This window comes from Hyperolius riggenbachi, chromosome 1 (assembly GCF_040937935.1).
Source record: "Hyperolius riggenbachi isolate aHypRig1 chromosome 1, aHypRig1.pri, whole genome shotgun sequence".
NCBI lineage: Eukaryota > Metazoa > Chordata > Amphibia > Anura > Hyperoliidae > Hyperolius > Hyperolius riggenbachi.
Window position 1 is genome coordinate 100085928 of NC_090646.1, and position 23575 is coordinate 100109502.

Sequence of the window (23575 nt, forward strand, 5' to 3'; positions counted from 1 at the left end):
TCACTTTCCGGAGTAGTGCTCTTGAGGTCTCCCAGTCTTCATCAAACACAACAACCAACAGCCCTTCCGTGTGCAGCGCTACGGTTCAGTTGTCTGTGTCGGAGATGTTTGAGCGCAAGAGGAAATTGCCAGCAAATGACCCCCGGGCCGTGGCAGTAACAGCCAGCATAGCCAAGCTTCTGGCCTGCGAAATGCTGCCATATCGAGTGGTGGAGACAAACAGCTTCAAGGGCATGATGTCAGTGGCCATCCCACGTTACGTGGTTCCCAGCCGCTACCACTTTGCGCGCTCTGCAGTGCCTGAGTTGCATGAGCACGTGGTCAGCAAAATAACCCGAAGCTTGAAGAATGCTGTTGCCTGCAAGGTTCACCTCACCACTGACACCTGGACGAGTGCGTTCGGCCAGGGTCGATACATCTCCCTTACCGCGCACTGGGTGAACCTTGTGGAGCCTGGCAGCGATTCCTCACCTGCTACGGCGCGGGTGTTGCCCACGCCGCAAAAAGCTGCACCGCCGTCCCTCCCACTGGATAACAACAGCAGCACCTACCTCTCTGACTCCTTCTCCTCCAACGCATGTCAAAGCTGTACCTCATCCGGAAACGCTAACCCAGCAGCAGTAGGATTGTGGAAGCAGTGCAGCACAGCTGTTGGCATGCGTCAGCAAGCGTTGCTGAAGCTGATCTGCCTTGGGGATAAGCAGCACACAGGGGAGGAAATTTGGAAGGGAATAAAGGAACAGACGGATTTGTGGCTGGCACCGCTGGACCTGAAACCGGGCATGGTTGTGTGTGATAATGGGAGTAATCTCATTCGCGCTTTAAGGTTGGCTAAGCTGACACACATCCCTTGCCTGGCGCACGTGATGAACCTAGTAGTTCAGCGGTTCCTGAGGACATACCCAGACGTGGCCGATCTTCTGTTGAAGGTGCGTCGAGTGGCCAAACATTGTAGAAATTCCAGTACTGCTTCGGGGGCACTCGCCAAGATGCAGGAGCGCTTCAATCTCCCCCACCATCGCTTGCTGTGTGATGTCCCTACGCGCTGGAATTCTACGCTGCACATGCTAGCCCGCTTTTGTGAGCAGAAGAGTGCAGTGGTCCAGTACATGACGGCGCAGTACCGAGGCACATCCGGACAGCTGCCAAGCTTCTGTGGATCCGATTGGGCCAACATGTTGGACCTCTGCCAAGTCCTCCAAAATTTTGAGCAATCCACGTTGCTTGTGAGCAGTGACAACTCTTCAGTCAACATTACCATACCACTGCTGTGTTTACTGAAGAGGTCAATGTTGAAAATCAAGGAAACAGCTGTCATGATGCAACTGGGGGAATCTGAAGGAGAAAACGATCAGCGTGATGGTACCAACATCAGGCCATCCGCCTCAGGGAACGCTGGCCCCAGCAGCTATGACGAAGAAGAGGAGGAGGAACAGCTGGAGTTGGAGCAGGAATTTCATGCCACCACTGACGAGGGCCAGAGCGGTGCACGTTGGACTTCCACAATTCAGCGCGAATGGTCAGCAGAAGCAGACCAGGAGGAAGGTGACGACTATGATGCATCACAACAACTATCACAATGCTCACAAGAGGATGATGAGGATTCTGGTAGGACTCTGGCACACATGGCTCAATTCATGCTAGACTGCATTGAACGTGACCCACGCATTGTGCGCATTTTGGACAACACCAATTACTGGGTTTATACCCTTCTGGATCCACGGTACAAACACAATGTTCCAAAACTGCTTGAAGAAAGAGTCAGACAGGTCAAAATGGAAGAATACCAGCAGGCCCTTGTGGAGACTTTAGAGAGGAGATTGACATCCTCCCCCTCCTCTAGCCAGTTGTACGCCGACAGACTGACTTCCGCAAACCCAGGACGACCAGGAGGGCAGCAAACAACGCAAGCCGCAACTAGTGCCCAAAATAGAATGGTATCGGCAGTGTCCTTGGAGTGGGAAAATTTTCTGACACCCATGCAGCAGCAGCCCACTGAACAGCAAGCGTGCAGATCCACCTCCAACACCGATCACCTGGAGAAGATGGTCAAGGACTACATGTCAGATGACGTAGCTGTGTCGAACAATCCATCTGCACCCTTCAACTATTGGGTATCGAAGCTAGACACCTGGCACGAACTGGCAATGTACGCAATAGAGGTGCTGGCTTGCCCGGCAGCCAGCGTTATGTCGGAACGCTGTTTCAGTGCTGCCGGAGGCATCGTCACAGATCGGCGTATCCGCCTCTCCACAGAAAATGCAGACCGTCTGACTCAAATTAAAATGAATCAATCCTGGATTGGAAATGACTACGCAACACTCCAGGACCCCAACCAAGTAACATGACCAATGAACATCTGGGATGGTGTAGCGTTTCCGGTCCCTGTTTATTGAACCTCTCATCTGTATTACATTTATGACTACATGGCGGCAAAAAGCATTGCTGCTATATCCGCACGCTTCTTGTCCTCATGCAAGGCCTGGGTTGTTGTGTCTCACAAAGCGTGGCCTTCTCCTCCTGCCTCTCCTCCTGTTCCATCACGTCTGCTGCTGCTGGGTTAGCGTTGCCGCGTGGTCCCTGTTTATTGAACCACTTATCTTTATTACATTTATGACTGCATGGCGGTACAAAGCATGCTATCCGCACGCTTCTTGTCCTCATGCAAGGCCTGGGTTGTTGTGTCTCACAAAGCGTGGCCTTCTCCTCCTGCGCCTCCTCCTGTTCCATCACGTCTGCTGCTGCTGGGTTAGCGTTGCCGCGTGGTCCCTGTTTATTGAACCACTTATCTTTATTACATTTATGACTGCATGGCGGTACACAGCATGCTATCCGCACGCTTCTTGTCCTCATGCAAGGCCTGGGTTGTTGTGTCTCACAAAGCGTGGCCTTCTCCTCCTGCGCCTCCTCCTGTTCCATCACGTCTGCTGCTGCTGGGTTAGCGTTGCCGCGTGGTCCCTGTTTATTGAACCACTTATCTTTATTACATTTATGACTGCATGGCGGTACAAAGCATGCTATCCGCACGCTTCTTGTCCTCATGCAAGGCCTGGGTTGTTGTGTCTCACAAACCGTGGCCTTCTCCTCCTGCGCCTCCTCCTGTTCCATCACGTCTGCTGCTGCTGGGTTAGCGTTGCCGCGTGGTCCCTGTTTATTGAACCACTTATCTTTATTACATTTATGACTGCATGGCGGTACAAAGCATGCTATCCGCACGCTTCTTGTCCTCATGCAAGGCCTGGGTTGTTGTGTCTCACAAAGCGTGGCCTTCTCCTCCTGCGCCTCCTCCTGTTCCATCACGTCTGCTGCTGCTGGGTTAGCGTTGCCGCGTGGTCCCTGTTTATTGAACCACTTATCTTTATTACATTTATGACTGCATGGCGGTACAAAGCATGCTATCCGCACGCTTCTTGTCCTCATGCAAGGCCTGGGTTGTTGTGTCTCACAAAGCGTGGCCTTCTCCTCCTGCGCCTCCTCCTGTTCCATCACGTCTGCTGCTGCTGGTGCTGGGTTAGCGTTACCGGTCCCTTTTCCTGGAACCTCTTCTCTGTATTACATTTATGACTGCATGGCGAAAAAAAGCATGTTACCTGTGCAAAGAAACATGACATTTTCCACATTTAAAAGACAGTTTTTCCTTTGAAACTTTACAATCAATTTTCTCAAAAACTATAAGCTCTTTTTCAAATATTTTTTTTCCTCTTGTACCCACTCCCAAGGTGCACATACCCTGCTAATTTGGGGTATGTAGCATGTAACGAAGCTTTACAAAGCACGAAAGTTCGGGTCCCCATTGACTTCCATTATGTTCGGAGTTCGGCGCGAACACCCGAACATCGCGGCGATGTTCGGCGAACGTTCGCGAACCCGAACATCTAGGTGTTCGCCCAACACTAGTATGTAGGAGGCGCCCGGTCTAGATTATATCATAGTAATAGTAGTACTATATAGTGGTATCAAATAGTGAATATTCATATCACTTAAAATAAGGAAAGATAAAATCGTCCTACCTTGTATCTGTTTGGCAGGGTATAAATGAAAGTAGCAGTTTAGGATTAAGAACTCCAGTGACTGGCGCCCGGATACTCGTATGGAACTGCCTGCAGGTACTTTTTATTGACCTGAGGAATCGGCTATTGGCCGTGAAACGCGTTGTCGAGTGCACCAATAAAAGCTGAGTTCTTAATCCTAAACTCCTACTTTCAATTATACCCTGCCAAACACCTACAAGGTAGGACAATTTTATCTTTCCTTATTTTAAGTGATATGAATATTCACTATTTGATACCGCTATTTAGTACTACTATTACTATGATATAATCTAGACCGGGCGCCTCCTACTTACTACAAACACAGTTGATATCCCTTATATAGTTTTATATTAAGGGTGATGTAGTCGAGAACCTCAACGGATAAATCATTTTTTTGGAGCAGCGACCATCTAAGAAACCAAAGGCCGAGTGGGGACGGTGTTTCCCCACCTGCGAATACAAGTGGTTGCCTTTGCTGCAACCCAGCCTTGTGAGTATATGCTCAATTGTTTTTGAATACATCTTGACCAACTAATAGTATTGCACCAGGTTGGGCTCCCGGGCTTGTTTGTGTTTTCCCTCGCTACCCTACAACAATAAAAGATGGTCAATGAGATGCAAATCCTTTTCAGTTACTGTAATGCCAGTTTTACATTCATTTATGCAAATGTATTTAGCTTAACCACTTCCGGACATTGGTTGGAATTTCCACTCTGTTTATGGCCTGTTATTCCTGCCAGGCTGTAATGGTCCCATCATTCTTGCTGTTCACTGCACCGCTGCACTCCCTCTCCCTCTGCTGTACTCCGTGCTTCTGACCCTGTGATCATTGTGAGCTAATCGCAGTAATCACAGCTCACTTTTTCAGATGAAAGATCTCTGATCTTTAAAGAGAGCCCGAGGTGGGCTCAGCCCTGCGGATCAGGTAGCCGCAAAAAACACAGCTCCCGTGTGCCACAATGGCCCACTTTCATGACCTATAGGTCGCAATGCTGCACTGAGAGACTGTGTGTCTCTCATAGCGTGCAGGGAGGTGGAGGATCGGCAGGAGGCGCAGACAGGGAGAGCGAGCTGCCCGATGGCACCTCTGGAAACCCTGCAGGAACGCCCCTGGCAGGCATTTTAAACAGGGAATTGCTCTCCCCTGTGTTTACCTCTGAGTTAGCAACAAATTTTGTCGCTAAACTCGGGGGGCTATAGCGCGGCGGTGGGGGGGGGGGCAGAGATTGGCAGTTGGGGGACACAGAGCCATGTCATTAGGCAGAGGATATGCCTCTGTGTCCCATCTGCTCCCTGAAGATCCACCTCAAATTCTCCAGTCCAGTCCAGACTAGTCCAGTCCTCAAAGTGCTGTACAGTAGCTCTTTTTTGTTTTAGGCCCAGTCCTTAGTTGCATAAAGGTGGCCATTCCGATTGTCACTGTAATTGATTGGAAACGATCAGTCGTGCCAGTTAATGGGTGGATTCCTGCTAACCAACCCAATCAGATAAAAAGGATTGATCAGAAAAATGGAACAATTCTATTAACCCTCTGGGCGATACAATTATATCGCCCAGGAGTGGGCGCAGCACTTCTTTTAAAATGTTTTCTTTTTTAAATCATGTAGCGAGCCCTGGGCTCGCTACATGATAGCCGCTGTGCAGCGACATCCCCCCACCCACTCCGATCGCCTTCGGCGATCAGAGTAAGCAGGAAATCACGTTCAGAACAGGATTTCCTGCTGGGCTTCCCCGGTCACCATGGCGACGGGGCGGATGACGTCACTGACGTCATGGACGTTGTGACGTCAGAGGGAGTCACGATCCACCCCTCAGCACTGCCTGGCACTGATTGGCCAGGCTGCACAAGGGGTCTGGGGGGGGCTGCGCGGCACGGCGGGTAGCGGCAGATCGGTGGCGAGCGGCGGCGAGCGGAAGTTACACGCAGCTAGCAAAGTGCTAGCTGCGTGTAACAAAAAAAAATTATGCAAATCGGCCCACCAGGGCCTGAGAACTCCTCCGGCGCGAAATACCCCAAGCTCAGCTCGGGATTATCGCTCAGGAGGTTAATCTGATCAAATTAATTAGCAGCAATTTGGCTATAAATGGGCACAACCAAAGGTCTCTGATTACCACTAACAATCAATTAGTTGCGAGATGGTATTGTTAATGGCCAACTTAGCGTGCATCAATTCAAAAACCACAAGAATCTCACTGACCGTCTTTTGCAGAAATTGGTCAGTGAGACGTTAATAATTCTGTTTTGAATGCACATTTCTTGCAAACTGTATGCTGCTTACAACTGGGCCAATGAAATGTACATTCTTTGTTTGCTCAAAGTCCATGTTGCACATAGTTTGCATAACAGTCGCATGCAAGGTGGCATCACGGTGGTTAGCACTCTCGCCTTGCAGCGCTGGGTCCCCGATTTGAATCCCTGCCAGGTCAACATCTGCAAGGAGCTTGTATGTTTTCCCCGTGTCTGCATGGGTTTCCTCCAGGCACTCTGGTTTCCTCCCACATTCCAGAAAACATACAGTGAGTTAATTGTCTTCCCATAAACATTGGCCCTAAACTGCGATACAAGCACTACACGATATAGACATACGACTATGGTAGGGACTAGATTGTGAGCCCCTCTGAGGGACAGTTAGTGACAAGACAATATACTCTGTACAGCGCTGCGGAATATGACAGCGCTATATAAATATTAAAATAAATAAAAATGTCTCTCCCAGATACACAAAGCACTTCCAGCAGGAATCATCCTTCTCATTTGATGTACAAAAAGAGGACTTCTTCAGTACTTCCTATACCTGGCCTCAGGAAGTCACTGACTCCAAGTCAAAGCAGTTAATAGAAGGTTTAGCAGCAGAAGAGGAGGTAGCGGCTGAGGGAACCAGGAGAGGTGAACCAGACAGTCTGCCTTTACCTACTGACCCAGGTTGTGAGACTGTGACTCACTGCTGTATTGCTGGCTGAGAGAAAGCTGAGGATAGAAATGCAGGGGTACATGTAGCCTGTCCTGTTCTTCTCTGGATGCTTTGTGGATGAAGTAGAGAGACAGGTCTCTTTGGGAAACTGGTGGGGAGAAGCAGCAGCTGTTACTCACATATAAACTTCCTGGTCGGCTTGTCGGGATGGCAGTGTGCATGCGTGAGTCACACTACTCACACTGCAGACACCAGAAGCATAACAATAACCCCTGCAGTGGATGCAACTGCAGGGGGGTAAGCCTGGGGAGGGCAGTGGCTCTGGGGCCCACATGGGGCTGTTGTTATTGGCAGGGCACAGTGCAGGAGGGGGGAGTAGCAGGCCCCCCTTCCAGCACTCCTCCCTCCAGACATTTTACCAAGGCGGGGTAAGGAGACTCACCTCTTCTGATTTCCATGCGCTGGAGCTCCAATGGCAACTGGTGCTTACCCCGATATGCCGAGCATCACGTCCTTCTCATGTGTATCATACCAGGAAGGGCAATGCTCCCCTTGCACCAGAGTTTGGGGGTTTGCAAAACCGCATGCGCTCATGTTGCTTGATTTGGTCCTGTAATCCAGCTTGGCAGACTAACATTATACACAGCCATTGGTCCCTGCCCTTTAAATTCACTATAGGTTAGGGTTAATGAATCTTTTTGTACCAAATTGCTGCTTTGTCTTTTACGTATGTATGTAGAATGTAGTGGGACATTGCGAATAGGAGAATGAGTCAGTATATAAGCCCTTAAAGTGAACCTCCAGACTAAAAATCTACTCAGCAGCACTGAAAAGGCTTGGTGTTTCTTTAACAGTTTCAAAGCATCAGAACTTTGTTTTTCTTACATAAGCCTTATTTTTTTACAAAAGCTAAGCTCCGCCCATCAAAGAAAACTGCCCGGGCTTTTTTTCCCTGATGCTGTGCAAAGCATGATGGGATTTCCTATGTTGTTATTCACGTTGCCTAGCAACTGGTAGGGGCGATCAGCACACAGGACAGTTGTAACTGTGTCTCATGCTCCCTGTCTCCTCCTTTCAACCAAAAAGATGGCTGCCCTCATGAAATCAAGCATTTGCCTGTTCTTTTAAAGCAGGGTGGGTAAGAGATTATATTACCTATCTATTTTAATTAACATAACTGTTAGAATGTAAGTATACTTGAATTCTAGCCTCAGGTACTGAAGTCTAGTAAAAGACTTGAGCTACAGGTTCTCTTTAAGCAGAGTTTCTCGGAGAAGAAATGATGCAGCCGTTACCGGGAACATGTGCCTCTAGAAGGCCACACAATGGGTCAGTTAGACCGTTAGACAACGGGAACAATAAACAGAGCCGATATTTACAAAACATTGCATTCTTTGTAACTAGGGTATAGAACAAGGGACTATTAATTAATTAGGTGCGTGTCATGACACCACGAGGGATCTGAGCCAATTGTAGGCTTGGGGGGTATGGCCCAGATGATGTCAGAATTTAACTCGTTGATGTTGATATAAATTAGGGAGACCGGAGGGAAAAGGGTACTATACTTTCCAGCTATCTGGCTCTCTCTACGCTTCCTAGTTAGAATACTAGCTTCCTGTATGTATGCTGTAAATATATGTGATGTACATAGGACATAGGAAAGACTATTTATACTCTGAAGAAATCAAACTGTAACACAAGATGCTTAATAAACCCCTTTGAAGGGGGAAGAAGGCTGTCTCCGCTCTATCTCCTGTATGATGTCGCTGTGAGTTGCAGCTCTGATGAGTTGCTGGTGCCAGAGCCAAAGGTGTGTGGTGCTGTTGCCAATAGCAACCAACATATAATTTCCTACAATAACTAATGTAACTTAATGACAATATGCTTGTTTAGGCTGAAGTTCCTCTTTAACATGTGCAGCACATTTGGGTTTTAAGCTTCTAATTATTATTCTGTCCAAATAGTGCCTAAAATGTTTTGGACTTTATTGATCTATAAATTTCTTATGGCCAGCATAATTTAGCACGTACAGTGGGATGTATTGGACTCAAACATTCCCGTCTCCCCAACCTCCGTGGCCTCACACCCATACTCTCTCCACTCTAATCCCTGCTGTGGCGGGTGGAGAAAGGGTGGAGCCTTGTTTTATATAGTTCTGCCCTGTACTTCCACACACCAGCCGGGGTCAAGAACAAGACCAAGCTTCTCACAGAGTCACAAAACGCTTGTTGTTGAGTTCTACTAGAGCCCACACACCCACCTCCACTCTCACGTCCGTTTACTTTGACATGCTGAGCAGAAGCCATCACATTTATGTTTCTTGTACATCAACTTGCATGTCCTGTATCGACTGTATTTTGCGATTTCAAGCACTTGACAGTTTTGCATTGTTTGTAAGAATTTATCTTACCTTGCTTACTAAAACCCTTTTTTTAAAAAAAAAAATGAAACCAAATATAGCTCTTTATTTTACATCCACATAAAAATTAAGTCAAAAGGACAAATTGGGCTGCTATACAGCGAGTTTCAGAAAAGTAAGAGTGTTATTTGCCAGAAACAACAGGGCTGTTGCTGTATACCAGCCCGATTTGTCCCTTTAACCCAGTTTTAAAGGATTTAAAATAAATAGCTGTTTTATTTAGAGATTCAATACAATTTTCCTAAGAGGTGCTGACCCACTTCTTTATGATTGAACTTGCTGTTTGAAACATACTCTAAAAGAAAAAGGGTCCAGGTGCTCTGTTTTTTTTTTGGGGGGGGGGTCTTCTGACCACCACATGGGTGCTGATCTTCCTTCTTTTCATATCTTTAAATATATTTGGCCTGTATTGTTTCTTTGCATCCATATACCATTTACTTTGTGCCTGCAAGGAGGGGCAGAAGTGCAAATCATTTCAGAAAGTGTACAAATATTTTTACTCAGGCCCTGAAAATACCCACAGTCCTGGGGCAAAACCACCCATAAAGAAATGCATTGCATCCAGACAGATTCCAATGATTTCCTGTTGGGTAAATGACTTCACTAACAGTTTGATTTTCATTAGTCTGACACCACAAAACACCAACCCATATGTAGCCAATACACTCTGCTGGCTCCACTTCCATGTGCAAGAGTACATTCCATCCTAGGAGGGAAAGACTAGTTCCCCAGCTGCTGAATTTATATAAGCCAAGCTACTCGTATAACATGAGATTTTTTTTTAACTACATGTACAACATTTAAACTGTGAATAATAAAGTTTAACTTAACAGCATGTGGTGGAGGGTCCTATGATTTCCTCATTGCTCTTGAGTGGGATTTAAAAAAAAAAATTGGAGAGGCTCATAAAAAAGTTGGTCAATCAGTTACTCGAGGAAAAACTGAATACGTTAATCATCACCACATTTCAAAAATGTTTAAAAAGTTACTTTTTTATTTATCGGGAAAAAAAGTCTTTGAGATGTTGAAAGACGAAACAGGGTATTCATGTGAAAAAAAAATATCTATGTGGGTTTATCTGAAATTATGATGGCTAAAAACGCGAGATCTTTATGACCTGCCCGGTGGCAGGTTTACGTTGAAACTGTTATAAATTATTACAGAGGTGAGGCCAATCTAAACAGTCCAACATAAATATATCTGCAGACTTGCTGGCTACTACATATTCTAAACACTGTCTGTATATGAATAAACAGTGCTTTCTAAATCATTTAAGAAAATGTATTTATTCATAAAATCAATATTATTTATTTTTGAAATCTGTAAAAGGGAGAGCAAGAGAAAGAGAGAGAGACAGAAAAAAAATTGAAATTATTTTAAACCTATTAAAAATTGAAAGTTTTAGCATGTCGTTTAAAATAATGGCTTCCTCCTCTAGCCTAGGAGGCTGTGTTACCAACAATTAAGGGAGTCTGAGTCCTTATGTATTGCTTTATTTACTCACACTTCCATTTAATCGCAGCTGAGAGCGTAGACACACAAACAGATCAACTGTAAATATGAGTTTAGTTTTAGATAGCTGTAGCAGTCAGTATTTTTTAATGTATATTCAGACCACCTGCTTTGATGTAATTGCAGCATCCAAAATTTACATATCTTTTCTTGAAAGCTTTTAAAGTGACACTGAAGCGAAAATAAACATATGATATAATGAATTGTTTGTGTAGTTATAATTCATAAAACATTAGAAGCATAGAAAAGTGTCTCATATTTTTATTTTCAGTTATATAGCTTTTTTTTTATAACATTGCATCATTCTCTAATATTTGCAGTTTACAAAGTATACTCTGTATTTTAAACTATGATACGGAGCAGGGAAGTTCAAATGGCCATTAGCTCTGCAGTAAAACCTTAAACAAACAAGAAACAGTGAGAGACAGTGCTTCAGAAAAGAGCACTGTGTAGATGACTAAATTAGTCGGAGAGCTCAGAGAAGCTCTTTTGCATAGATAACAACTGAAGTTTCTTAACTCTTCCTGTACTGGAAACAATATTCGACTCATAACTGTGCTACTAATGTTCTATTTCTTAGCAGTACTACACATAAACTGCATTATACCATAACTTTATTTTCACTTCAGATTCCCTTTAAATATCCTTGGGCTGCTAAGTAAAGGTAAAGGAGAAAAGTACTTCACTGCTTAAAGCAGGCTTCCCCAAGGAGCCTGTTAATCTACATAAGACCTACGAGATGGCAATGTGCAGGAAGTCTTTGTCTTAGTGAAGGTTGAATTTTTAAAGTGATCCCTCCAGACTAAAAATCTACTCAGCAGGACTGAAAAGGCTTGGTGTTTCTTTAACAGTTTCACAGCATCAGAACTTTGTTTTTGTTACCCAAGTCTCATTTTTAGCTGCACAGAAGAAAACTGCCCGGGCATTTTTCCCCTGATGCTGTGCAAAGCATGATGGCTTTCTGATGTTGTTGTTCTCCTTCTGCTGTTTTAGTGCAATTTTTTAATTTTTAATTTGAGATTTGAAGCCTAGTGCACGCAGCTGGGAGGGGTGATCAGGACACAGGACAGTTGGAACTGTTTAATGCTCCCTGTCACCTCCTTTCAACCAAAAAGATGGCTGCCCCATAACAAAGATGGCTGCCCCCATGAAATCACAAACATTTGCCTGTTCTTTTAAAACAGAGTGGGTAAGAGATTATATTAGTGATCTATTTTAATTAACATAACTAATGTAACTTAATGAAAGTATGTTTGTTTAGGCTGAAGTTCCCCTTTAATATCTCCATTTTTCAATGAACATATAGTTTTCATAAGTTTCCATTCATGGAATATATCTGGACCTCTACAGGGGTCGTAAAGTGGCTCTAGCTGGAGAGTACTTATGTATTTGGCCAGTTACGGTAGATTCATTGTAGGCATCGAGTATTGGCCCAGTGATTGCCCATACTTGGGGAGCTACATGATTTTCATTGGTGCTACTGCTGACCCCTTCCATTACCTTAAGCAATCCTATTAGTGAAAAAAAAACACTTTGTCCGAATGCCCCTTATTGTGTAAATCCTTCATCCTGACGGCTAACCATAATCTCTCCCGCAGTGTCAAACATTTTCTGAATCTAAGCCCTAACCTCTCCCTCTAATCTTAACCTCTTTCTAATGCTAACTCTAACCTCCCCATGATAATTATCAATAGCTGTAGACATCAATGGACAATCAGTGCACAAAACCATTGTGCTTAGTACAATAAATGGAAACGTAAGTGAAAAACTTATTTCATAAAGATAGGATTCACTAAAAGTTTATTTTTAATTAATTTTATTGCCCCTTAAACAATGTGTTTTGTGGGTCACGTTCACTTCCTCAGGTTACGTGCTGAAATGGCTAAAAACCTCATACAACCTCCCTAATTAATGATAACCCTTTCATCATGCCTAACCTTAATCTCTCCCCTTAGTGTTAAAAACTTAGCCTTGTAATCCATCATCTAACCTTCCCAAATGCACTCCCTAACCCTAGTCCTCCTAACTCTAGTAGTGGATAACCCTAATCAGTACTCAAATAAGGTCAACTCTCCTCCGGCACCCAATACACCAGTCCTTCTGAAACAGAATGGAAGAGCAGCAACAAGAAGATGGAGCATAACCTAATAAATAACGTATTTAGCCTAATAAGACAATTTGACCAGGTAAATATACATTTTTAATATAATCACTTCTTGCGTCTAGATCCACTTTGACCTTTTCCTGCTGTCCACAAACAAATTTAAATTTCTTGCGGCCAACATAAAAAAAATCATGACTTTGCATCAAAATGGCCTCACATGCAAGAACATTGCAAGAACATTGCTGTTTCAAAAATTGCAAACAACCATTGACTCATTTAATAAATCAACAGGAACTTTAAGGTAAGATAATTCAACTGTGTATTTAAAAGTAATTAAATAACTTCCTCTACTGGCGAGAGCTTTTTATCTCTAGGCTTGTGCAAAGGAACAAGACCTGTGTATGTAGGAAAGATTTTTTTCCAACTATTTAGAAAGGGCTTCTTTACAGTAAGGAAAAATGAAGAGGATCACAGAGGTGCTTGGCTCTTCTAATTGACCCCTTATGCTACTGCTCCGTTTTATTGTCTGATGAAGCAATTGTTGTTTATCTTAAACCAATGAGTTTGGTGTCTACTTGGAGGAGGTAAGTCCACCACTACCTCCTCTTTTTAAACAGTTTTCATTTGATTTTATACTACTTTTGCACCTCTGTTACACATCTCAGTACATTGTCTGGTCTTGCCCCATCTTTTTGATCTACAGAGAGTGACTTCTTAAACCCAAATAGTGTTGGGTCTAATCTCCCCACCTGCCATTACAGTGGTGGCCTTTGTGGTATCCCTGGTTTGTAAGTATATTTATATTGTTGATACTCTTATCCTGGTATTACGACTCACTACACTATATTGGGCTGTCTGTGTCCTCTTCTTTTTTTATGTGGAATGTATTATCACAGGAAGTAGTTATGGCAATACCTGTGTTTAAAGGGAGGTTGGATGCTTTCCTTGCATTGAAGGACATCCACAGCCATAATTACTAGGTAATTCCTGACAGTATTGATCCAAGGATTTTATCTGACTGCCAGCTGCAGTCAGGAAGGATTTTTTTCCCCTTTTAGAGGTAATTAGTCAAAGCTTTTTTTCTCAACTTCTTCTGGATCAACTGGTAAAGGAAAGGGTGCAGATTAATACCATACTTTCAGGGGAACATGATGGATGGATGTCTTTTTTAAACACATCTAAATATGTAACTAATGTTATTTAAAACCTCCTATAACTTTTGATAACAATCCAGGCACAACTTTGCAGTGATCTATCTGATTTTCCAGCATGGTTCTGGTCCAGGTTCTGTGGTAAAATTACCAATATTCTACTATTGGACAGTAGTTAAAGAGGAACTCCAGTGAAAATAATGTAATAAAAAACGGTTTCATTTTTACAATAATTATGCATACATGATTTAGTCAGTGTTTACCCATTTTAAAATCTTTTAAATCCCTTATTTACATTCTGACATTTATTGCATGGTGACACTTTTACTGTTGGCAGGTGATGTAGCTGCTGCATGCTTTTTTGGAAGTTGGAAACAGCTGTAAACAGCTATTTCCCACAATGCAATGACGTTCACAGACAGGAAACTGCCAGGAGTACCACGGTCCTCAGAGTTTCTTGTGGGAGGGGTTTCACCACAATATCAGTTATACAGCACCCCCTGATGGTCTGTTTGTGAAAAGGAATAGATTTCTCGTGTAAAAGGGGATATCAGCTACTGATTGGGATGAAGTTCAATTCTTTTTGGAGTTTCTCTTTAAAGTTAACATTGTAAGCCTCTGGCAGGGTCCTCCACTCCCTAGTGTAATCTACAGTATCATGTGCTCCTGTCCTATGACAGCCTGTACTTGTATTACTGGGCCTACCTAACCAGCCCATATTGCATGATCATGTATTTTGTACAATTTGCATGTATAACTTTGTTCTATGTGTATAACCCTATGTCTGTCCTCCTTGTATCATTGTATATATTTATTGTCCAGTGCTGTGTAATATGTTGCCGCTTTATAAATACAATAAATAATAATAATAATAATAGTAGGATATCTGTAATTTTTACTGATAATTTATTATCACTAAATCTATTCTCACTTGAATCCTCTCTCTATTGATGCCTAACCCTAACTGATCCTCCAGCCATGATATCCGCTGAAATCTGCACTGCTTTTGCTGCTAAAATGACTCCCTAGGCACAGTTATAGCCACAATTAATATCGTGGTCTATTCGGCACCCATTTTACAAAAGTTTCATTGGCGCACAAATTGCCTGCTTCTTGTGATACTTTTACCAAAAATTGCCAGTACTGTGTTGATGCTAAGGAAAATTCAACTTCCACTATGCCAGAGTTACAGATTGCCCAGCAAGCTCACGGTGAGCCAAAATTCCTAGGAGTGTGTAAGGGGCTACAAAAGGACTAAAAAGCCCTCTTACTGAAAATGCTATGCAAAACAGAAATGTGCCTTCTTAAAGCAGAAGATATTTAATTGTGATTATTCAGGTTGGAGTGAGCATATGAGGTCTCCCCAACCTAAATAATTGCAAATACCTTCTGCTTTAAGTCACATTTCTGTTTTGCATAGTTGAAAGTTGAATTCTCTTTAACATGAACTCGCAGCTTGCATCTGTTAGGGAGAGGCATTTTCTCAGAAGGCAGGCAATTTGGGAGCCAACAACACTTTTGTAAAATGGCCGTAAAATAGACCACACCATTCGTTCTGGCTATAACTGTGCCCAGGGGTTCATTTGGGCACCTCATAATTTTCCTTTTAGCTGTTGCGGATATCAGTGGATGGTTTTTTTTAGCAGAAAATGTGGTGCAGATATCAGCAGATATTGTAGCGGCACCGGTGGGGGTGTCAGTTAGGGTTAGGTTTCAAGTGAGAATAGAATTAGGTTTAGTGATAGTAAAATATCAGTAAACATTACTGATATTCAACTATCATATTAACCATTGCCCAATAGCAGAATATTGGTAATTTTACCACAGAACCTGTTACGTAATCATGCGGGAAAATAAACAGATCACCTCAAAATTGTGCCTGGATTGTTATCAAAAGTTAAAGGTAGTTTTGCATAACATCACAAATACCTTTTGTTATAAGAAGGCAAATGTAATTATGCCATTACTGTAAATGTGGTAGATCAATGCACTTTTCTGCATCTCCAGTACTATATAAAAAATTAAGAGGCGCATGTGCGGCGTGGAAGAGAGAGGACGTGCCTCTATGTAGCTCCGTAGCAGCCGAGAGCTAACACCGTGTTTCCCGGGGCTTTATACCTCTTCAAATAGATCCTCTTTTTTAATCACCCCCGGAGAACAGTGTTGTGCATGCCCAGGAGGAGTAAGAAGGGGTACTCATTGGAGACTATTTTCTTCGGGCCCGCTCGACCAGCATGTCATCTCAAGATGGCGCCGGTGACGCATCACCAGAACTTCTCCAAGAGGAAGCGAAGGATGAAAGCTCCCAACAGGCCCCACCGCATTCCCCGCCGCTAACCAGACAAGACTTAGATGAAAGCCTGGAAGCTATATACTGTAAGCTGGTTTCGAAGCTGCAATCATAGATACAGCATTCTACAAATACTCTTTTGCAAGAAATCGCGGCAATGGCAATGGGTTCCAGACTCAACCGATTTGAATCGAAACCATGATGACCTCTTACAGGCCCATGGAGCTCTACGTAAGGATCATGACTCCCTCCATGGAACAGTTTCACAGCTGCAAGTTCAAGCAGAAGATCTAGATAATAGAAATCGGTGAAACAACCCTTGAATCAGAGGCCTGAGTGAGTCTTACACTGACCTTCCATTGCATGTAACAAATGTGTTCCAGTCCTTGTTACCCGAGACCCCGGCTTCGGCCTTTGTATGTGACAGAATGCACAGGGCCTTACTTAAAGTGCCTGCTGCAGGGCAACCCCCTAGAGATGTGGTTTTATGCCTTAAAGATGATCTGATTAAAAAAAAACTGTTGTCAGTAGCTCGGAACACTACTACTATCACCTATGAGGATAAACCAATTAAACTTTTTCCGGATATATCCCCTTATCACGCTAGAGAAGGGTAAAAAGATGAAGATACTGCAAATAGATTCTGGATACAGGATAGATTCCTTGATTTTGAAGTTTTTCGATTTGGTAAAGGTGCCCCTAGTAGAGAAAGATATAGATATATTCAAATCCGACATTATTTGAAATCAAGGAGCCTGGGTAGAGGACCTGATTCCTTTTCACTATTTGAAAGAGTATGTGCTGAAGGGTCACAGAGTAAGGGCCTGTTCAGACTGTCAGCATATGAAGCACGCGTATAAAACCAAAGAAACGCAAGTTGAAAAACGCATGCGTTTTTCTTGCGTTCTAATGCGTTTTCTATTGCGTTTTGCACACACACGTGACCCAGGGGGAAAAAGGAATTATGGGAACCGCAGAGGGAAACGTACGCTAAAAACGCAATAGTACGCGTTTTTGATACGCGTCCATAGACTTTCATTGCGTCCGTTTCTATGCGTGACGCACAGAACTGCATGCAGCATTGCGGATAAGAAACGTATGTGTCTCATATGCATACATGTGAACTAGCCCATTCAAAAGCATTAGGAGCCGTTTCTATGCGTATTTGGTACCCGTACGTGTTCCCTGAAAACGCCCAGGAACGCGCATAGTATGAACAGGCCCTAAGGGTTTAATCTCAGACCTAGATCAAATGTTACAACTTCGAAACTTCACTTTTAAAACAGGTTATATGAGGTTATGGGAATCAGAGTTGGGTCTGGAGCTCACTGAACAGCAATGGGAAACTAGTTTCGACTCTATTAGAAGATCTTCTCCCTCACCCTGCCTAAAAGAAACTGCTGTTAAATAACTTTTAAGATGGTATAATACCCCTTTGAAGTTGCACACAATTTTTCCCGAACATTCCTCTACTTGTTTTAGGGGATGTAGTGCAGACGGTTCTTTATTTCATATATTTTAGAAATGTACAGTGGCTAAAGCTTTTTAGTCTACTATTTGGAATAAATTTGAAGAGATAACATCGATTGCTGTTCAGTGCGCTCCTATGAACGCTTTACTTTATATCAAACCTTCTAGTATTCCTAGATTGTACCGACGATTATATTTTGCCTTTTTATTAGCGGCCCACTGGGTAAATGCTTATAACTGGAAGTGAGCAACTCTTCCCTTCAGTCAATGTATTACTCAAGCGATCAGGGATGGGGCTCTCCCATATTATCTCTTCTGGTTGGGTCAAATATTGCTCGGATTGGAATGAATGGAATGATCATAGATCTCAGGAATTAGCTGGTAGGTCTTGATCTCTTGATCTGGATGCTTGTCTTAGCCTATATATTCAAGCTGGGGTGGGGAGAAGGGATACCTGGATATGGAGTAGGTTAGTTAAGGTTAATGTTTTATGCTTTATTATGTGGTTTAATAATAATTTGGGGGTTTTATTGTAAATGGGTATAAACTCCCTCCTTGACTGTTTGTAAAGCAGAGAGTCATGGCAATCTCACATAGGCACAGTGCCTATAAATGTTATGTCATACCATTAGCATCAGATATTTACACATATACTGCACAATTAAATACATACATTTTCAGACAAACATTAACTGTGGCCATTAAAAACGAAATATCTGAAAACATCATAATACAAAAATCTAAATGAGGGCTTTGGACTTTGATGCGATTTTATATGCGATTCCGTTATTTGATGCAATTAACCACTTGCCGACCGCCTTAAGCTGATGGGCGGCGGCAAGGGCTGGGCCCAAACGACCGCAATACGCCCATCGGCGGTGGCGGTGGTGGGCATGGTTATGCGGCGATCGCGTCATTCGTGACGCGATCAGCCGCCAGCGACTGGCTCTGCCCCTCTCGCGCTGTAACCCGCCGGCCGTTCGGAATCGCCGGCGGGTTACTAGCACCCGGATCCCCGCACGCAATGCGTATAATAGGCTTTGTAATGTATACAAACCCTATTATACAGGCTGCCTCCTGCCCTGGTGGTCCCAGTGTCCGAGGGACCACCAGGGCAGGCTGCAGCCACCCTAGTCTGCACCCAAGCACACTGATTTCCCCCCCCCCTGCCCCCTGATCGCCCACAGCACCCATCAGACCCCCCCCTGCCCACCCCCCAGACCACTGTTTGCAGCCAGTCACCCCCCTGATCACCCATCAATCACTCCCTGTCACTATCTGTCAACGGTATTTTTTTTAACCCCAAACTGCCCCCTGCTCCCTCCTGATCACCCCCCACCCCTCAGATTCTCCCCAGACCCCCCTCCCCTGTGTACTGTATGCCTCTATCCCCCCTGTAATAACCCACTGATCACCTGTCAATCACCTGTCAATCACCCATCAATCACCCATCAATCACCCCCTGTCACTGCCACCCATCAATCAGCCGCTAACCTGCCCCTTGCGGGCAATCTGATCACCCACCCACACCAATAGATCACCCGCAGATCCGACATCAGATCACCTCCCAAGTGCAGTGTTTACATCTGTTCTCTCCTCTAAACACCCACTAATCACACATCAATCACCCCCTATCACTACCTGTCACTGTTACCCATCAGATTAGACCCTAATCTGCCCCTTGCGGGCTCCCAATCACCCGCCCACACGCTCAGATTGCCCTCAGACCCCCCCTTATCAATTCGCCCGTGCATTATTTACATCTGTTCTTCCCTGTAATAACCCACTGATCACCTGTCAATAACCTGTCAATCACCCATCAATCACCCCCTGTCACTGCCACCCATCAATCAGCCCCTAACCTGCCCCTTGCGGGCAATCTGATCACCCACCCACACCACTAGATCGCCCGCAGATCCGACATCAGATCACCTCCCAAGTGCAGTATTTACATCTGTTCTCTCCTCTAAACACCCACTAATTACCCATAAATCACCCATCAATCACCCCCATCACCACCTGTCACTGTTACCCATCAGATTAGACCCTAATCTGCCCCTTGCGGGCACCCAATCACCTGCCCACACGCTTAGATTGCCCTCAGACCTTGATTTTTATTGTTTTTTTCACAAAGTTTCATTTTTCACTAACTTGTGACAAAAAATAAAATCTTCTATGAACTCACCATACACCTAACGGAATACCTTGGGGTGTCTTCTTTCTAAAATGGGGTCACTTGTGAGGATCCTATACTGCCCTGGCATTTTAGGGGCCCTAAACCGTGAGGAGTAGTCTAGAAAACAAATGCCTCAAAATGACCTGTGAATAGGACGTTGGGCCCCTTAGCGCACCTAGGCTGCAAAAAAGTGTCACACATGTGGTATCGCCGTACTCAGGAGAAGTAGTATGATGTGTTTTGTGGTGTATTTTTACACATACCCATGCTGGGTGGGAGAAATCTCTCTGTAAATGGACAATTGTGTGTAAAAAAAAATCAAAAAATTGTCATTTACAGAGATATTTCTCCCACCCAGCATCTGTATGTGTAAAAATACACCCCAAAACGCATTATGGCGGTATGGCACATTTTTGCACCCTAAGTGCGCTAAGGGGCCTAAAGTCCAATGAGTACCTTTAGGATTTCACAGGTCATTTTGCGTCATTTGGTTTCAAGACTACTCCTCACGGTTTAGGGCCCCTAAAATGCCAGGGCAGTATAGGAACCCCACAAATGACCCCATTTTAGAAAGAAGACACACAAAGGTATTCCGTTAGGAGTATGGTGAGTTCATAGAAGATTTTATTTTTTGTCACAAGTTAGCGGAAAATGACACTTTGTGAAAAAAAAAACAATTAAAATCAATTTCCGCTAACTTGTGACAAACAAAAAATCTTCTATGAACTCACCATACTCCTAACGGAATACCTTGGGGTGTCTTCTTTCTAAAATGGGGTCATTTGTGGGGTTCCTATACTGCCCTGGCATTTTAGGGGTCCTAAACCGTGAGGAGTAGTCTTGAAACCAAATGTCGCAAAATGACCTGTGAAATCCTAAAGGTACTCATTGGACTTTGGGCCCCTTAGCTCAGTTAGGCTGAGAAAAAGTGCAACACATGTGGTATTGCCGTACTCAGGAGAAGTAGTATAATGTGTTTTGGGGTGTATTTTTACACATACCCATGCTGAGTGGGAGAAATATCGATATAAATAGACAATTGTTTGTAAAAAAAAAATAAATTGTCATTTACGGATATTTCTCCCACCCAGCATGGGTATGTGTAAAAATACACCCCAAAACACATTATACTACTTCTCCAGGGTACGGCAATACCACACGTGTGGCACTTTTTCTCAGCCTAACTGCGCTAAGGGGCCCAAAGTCCAATGAGCATCTTTAGGCTTTACAGGGGTGCTTACAATTTAACACCCCCCAAAATGCCAGGACAGCGAACACACCCCACAATTGACCCCATTTTGGAAAGTAGACACTTTAAGGTATTCAAAGAGGAGCATAGTGAGTCCGTGGCAGATTTCATTTTTTTTTGTCACAAATTAGAAGAAATGGAAACGTTTTTGTTTTTTTGTCACAAAGTGTCATTTTCCGCTAACTTGTGACAAAAAATAAAATCTTCTATGAACTAACCATGCCTCTCACTGAATACTTTGGGATGTCTTCTTTCCAAAATGGGGTAATTCGGGGGGTATTTATACTATCCTGGAATTCTAGCCCCTCATGAAACATGACAGGTGCTCAGAAAAGTCAGAGATGCTTCAAAATGGGAAAATTCACTTTTGGCACCATAGTTTGTAAACGCTATAACTTTTTCCCAATCTAATAAATATACACTGAATGTTTTTTTTTTATCAAAGACATGTAGCAGAATAACTTTCGTGCTCAAATGTATAGGAAATTTTACTTTATTTGAAAAATGTCAGCACAGAAAGTTAAAAAAGTCATTTTTTTGACAAAATTCATGTCTTTTTTGATGAATATAATAAAAACTAAAACTCGCAGCAGCAATCAAATAGCACCAAAAGAAAGCAGTATTTCGTGACAAGAAAAGGAGGTAAAATTCATTTAGGTGGTAGGTTGTATGACCGAGCAATAAACCGTGAAAGCTGCAGTGGTCTGAATGGAAAAAAAGGCTCTGGTCCTTAAAGGGAAGGTTCAGGGAGGGTGGGTAAAAAATAAAAATAAAATTCCACTTACCTGGGGCTTCCTCCAGCCCGTGGCAGGCAGGAGGTGCCCTCGCCGCCGCTCCGCAGGCTCCCGGTGGTCTCCGGTGGCCGACCCGACCTGGCCAGGCCGGCTGCCAGGTCGGGCTCTTCTGCGCTCCAAGGCCCGGAACTTCTGCGTCCCACGCCGGCGCTCTGACGTCATCGGACGTCCTCCGGGCTCTACTGCGCAGGCGCAGAACTACTGGCACCCAAATATTCCCCATGCTGCATGCGCCCTTTTTTATTGTTTTGGAAATGAGAGGGTATGGAGGCTTCCATATTTATTTCCTTTTAAGCAATACCAGTTGCCTGGTGTCCTGCTGATCTTTCTGGCTGCAGTCGTGTCCAAATCACCGACCTGAAACAAGCATGTGGCTAGTCTTCAGACTTCAGTCAGAGCACCTGATCTGCATGCATGTACATGGTATATGGCTAAAAGTATTATCGGCAGAGGATCAGCAGGACAGCCTTGCAATCTCCATTGTTTAACCTCCTTGCCGGTTATCCCGAACTCAGTTCGGGGTAACCTGCGCAGGAGGATTTCTCAGGCCCCGCTGGGCCGATTTGCATAATTTTTTTTTGTTACAAGCAGCTAGCACTTTGCTAGCTGCTTGTAACTTCCGATCGCCGCCGATCCGCCGCAATCCGCAGCGCCGAGTCGCTCCCCCCCGCCCCAGACCCCTGTGCTGCCTGGCCAATCAGTGCCAGGCAGCGTTGAGGGGCGGATCGGGATTCCCTATGACGTCCCGACGTCCATGACGTCGGTGACGTCATCCCGCCCCGTCGTCGGGATTTCCTGCTTACTCTGATTGCCGAAGGCGATCGGAGTGGGTGGGGGGATGCCGCCGCTCAGCGGCTATCATGTAGCGAGCCCTAGGCTCGCTACATGATTTTAAAAAAAAAACTCCTGCGCTGCCTCCTTGCCGGAGGAATTGAACCGGCAAGGAGGTTAAATAAATATGTCAGGTTCCATATCCCTCACACTTCAGGCATTCATTAAAAAAATATGGTGGTTGTCCGTCTCTAGTAGAGAGGTGTGGCTACAGCAGGCCAATCAGTGGGACTTGTCTTCACTCTGGGCCCCCCGATGCGAACCATTGCAAAAATAGGTAATTAGATTTTAATCAAATAAATTAAACATTTTTATGTAACTATTTGCTAATAAATGCATTCATAAACAGTTAGCCTGAACCCAGGGCTTTAAATAGTAGTAGCATCTAAGAATAGATGAACGACTTGCTCTGCATTAAGTGAAAATATTGACTTTATATCCCCCATACATGCCTTATGAACTAGAAATGTCTATTAAAGCAAATACTAACTAATCAAACAAAGAGAGATTTAAAAGCAAATCTGGTTAATGTGGAATTACCACATGTGCTAATCCATAGCCACTAACTACAAGCACTACACAAAACGCACTTCACTTGAAACTGCCATGATTTAATAGCATTCAGCACTAGCCCCA